At 39.6% G+C, this 3166-nt stretch overlaps 1 protein-coding gene across 2 annotated transcripts in view; it reads left to right on the top strand.

The window, feature by feature from the left end:
- The window catches only part of CACHD1 (cache domain containing 1), a 228154-nt gene that overhangs the window by 164216 nt on the left and 60772 nt on the right, over positions 1-3166 (top strand). The window lies entirely within an intron of this gene.

Raw genomic sequence — 3166 nt, 5'->3', positions numbered from 1 at the left:
TTTTTGAGACGGAGTCTTGGTCTGTCACCCAGGCTGAACTCACTGCAACCTCTGCCTCCCAGGTTCAAGCGATTCTCCTGCCTCAGCCTCCTGAGTAGCTGGGATTACAAGTGTGTGCCACCATGCCTGGCTAATTTTTGTATTTTTAGTAGAAACAGGGTTTCACTGTGTTGACCAGGCTGATCTTGATCTCCTGACTTTGTGATCCGCCTGCCTCAGCATCTCAAAGTGCTGGGATTACTGACATGAGCCGCCACACCCAGCCTCTAATTTAATTTTTATGTATTAAAGAAAATCTGGAATTAGGATGCATGCTAAAGAAAAGGAAATGATATTTGAAATGGGGCTCATGCTTTGAAACTAATGAAAGGACTCTATTTCATTTTCCCTTTTATATTCAAAAATCTGTGTGTAGTTTTTTTCTTTGTTTCAAAACATTAATGTGTCTTATTGAGATAAATTTTAAAAATAAATTTCCAAGCCCTTCATTGTGTCTGTTTAAACTAAGCACTGATTAATGCAAAGCATAGTGCCTAGCACACAATGGATGCTCAAAAGAAGGAAGCTGCTGTAATTATAACTACTGATGGTACTTGGTATGTTAGTTTTATGTTTCAGCATAACAAATTACCACAAACTTAGCATTTTAACACAATATGCATTTGTTATCGCACAGATTTGTAGGTCAGGAGTCCAGGTACAGCTTAGCTGAGTCTTCCGTTTAGGGTCTCACAACGCTACCATCAAAGTGTCAGCAGGACTACAGTTCATTCAGAGTCCTAAGGTTCATTCAGAGTCCTCTTCTGAGCTCACATGTTTTTTGGCAGAGTTCATTTCCTTGCAACTGTAAAACTCATTTCATTTACTTCTTCAAGACCAATAGTAGAGCATCTCTTCAAATCCCTGGTTTCAGAGAAGGCTTGGGCCCTCTTTTAACAAGCTCATCTGATTAGATCAGATGAGCCCTATGCCCCCTTTTGATTTAATCAGGCTACTCTCCCTTGTGATTGACTCAAAGTGAGTTTATCAGGGACCTCAGCAAACATCCATCTATCTTTGCAAGGATACTTAGTATAATCACAGGAGTAATGGCTCATTACTTGCCATATTCCTCCTCTTAGAAGCAAGTTACAGGTTATGCCCACATTCAATGTATACAGGATGTTGCTCATTTAGATTATCTTAGAATTTGGCCTACCACCTTTGGCAAGCATTAGCTATCCACAGGCCAATGTTATGGGGTGGCTGAGTGTAAAGTCACTCTTGGTTCAGTTAGGTCAGTCAGCAAGGCTGAACTTCAGTACTCAAAGCAGATCGGCCTGTGGGTCAATGCCACCCACCTGTCAGCATTCCTCACTAGAAGTTTTCTTTCTACTGGATTCTTCTGTCATCAAACCATCTTTAAAGCCTAATTTTGATTATTATACTTTGCAAATGATGGAGAGAAATGTTAGACTAGCAGTTGCGAACTCAGATGCCCACAGTGGCCAGGCAGTGAATATGAGTCAAGTGAGCTGGGGTAAGGTAATGAGGATGAGTTGGAGAATATGATCACGCAGATGCATGCACCATCCAGAGGGCAGCTGCTCCTCTGTTCAGTCCATTTAGCAGGAATGTCTGCCCAGTGCTGCCAGATCTTCTGTTTCAAGAGAAGCCAGAAATCTGGATTTTTATATGAAGTCCCTTGATTTTCAAATGTTGACATTTGTTCCAGTTTTAAAACTGTGAATAGAGACCTCATTAAATCTCTTCTCACAAGACATTCCTGCATTGCACATTAGCAGAAGGCTGGTTTAATGGGAAGCATTTCTCCTCTGGATTTTTCTGTGTTTGTTTTTCTAAATTTTGGCAAACAAAAACATGGCAAGAAGATTGACCATTAAAGACTTGGACAAATTTTGAAGACACAGTTTTCTAAATACTCAGAGGAGCCCTTTTTAGGCCAAGGAAGATGTTTCTAAGGCTTAGCTCACTGGCCTCTAGGTTATAGCTTTTACTGACATTTTAGAGAAAAAATAACCTAGATTAGTTTGAATAAAGAAAGGCTTCAGGGATGAGCATTGTCCAGTTTGTTAAGGAATGATCCCTCTCAGGCAGTGTAGCACAGGAGTTAAGTATGTGGGTTATGGATTTCAACCAGTGTTCTACTCTGAAATTTTTCTGATCTTGTGAATTTATCTATAGTGTTTTATTTCTCCAGACTTGGATTCTTTATCTGTAAATGGAGGGGTGCTAATATCCAGGATTCCATCATAAATATCCAGTGCATGTTCACTGTGATTATTATGATATTCAGTTTCCTATAAGACTTCTAGCTCTAGCTAAACTAGATCAGATACCCAAGATGTCCTAAGTTGACTTCAAGCCCAAAGATGGCCAAGGCCTAGGCAGCAGTGTATCGAGTGGTCTGTATACACTTCCTAGAAGTTTATTCTAGTGTAAACTCTATATGTCACTATTTCTCTTCTTCACTCTGCAGATAATTCTAAAATGCCTACTGTGTATCTGGTGCTGTTTTAGGTGCCATGTGCAAGGTTATTCAAATAAATAAGACCTACTCTTGACAATTGTTATAAAGATTAGTCTGTACATGAAAGTAAAGTAAATGCCTACGTTGGTAGCCATATAACAAGAAGCTACATGTTATAAATCATTGTTGGTTGATACTAATTTGTCTTGTACCAATTAGAAGATCTAAAAAATTTGTCTAATGCTGACCCTTTCTTCAGTCTTGTGGTAGATCTTTAACTGACAGCATTAACATTTTGGAGTTTTTTGTTTTGAATTTGTTATGGAGCTGATTAATTGAGGATCATAATGAACCTCAACTAAAGATGGTTAAGAGTAGACATCTAATGGTATGGGAAAAGTGCAAATTTGAGTTGCTGTTCTCTTTTTGATATTGACCCCAAGACATGCCAGGTATAGAGAGACTCACCAAATGGAGAGCTATTATATTTTCTTCCAGTTACATGCTGCATCTGTGTTCTACCCCAAGACCCTATAATTACTCGCCCCTAAAATTGCTCTAACTGGGTGACTAGAAAGGGAATATTCAATACATTAAAAAACAAATCAGGCTGGGCGCGGTGGCTCAAGCCTGTAATCCCAGCACTTTGGGAGGCCGAGGCGGGTGGATCACGAAGTCAAGAGATCGAGACCATCC

Source organism: Cebus imitator, unplaced genomic scaffold (assembly GCF_001604975.1).
Source record: "Cebus imitator isolate Cc_AM_T3 unplaced genomic scaffold, Cebus_imitator-1.0 Scaffold135, whole genome shotgun sequence".
In the NCBI taxonomy this organism is placed as follows: domain Eukaryota; kingdom Metazoa; phylum Chordata; class Mammalia; order Primates; family Cebidae; genus Cebus; species Cebus imitator.
The sequence above is the reverse complement of the archived record's forward strand: the minus strand, read 5'-3'. Positions and strand labels throughout refer to the sequence as shown.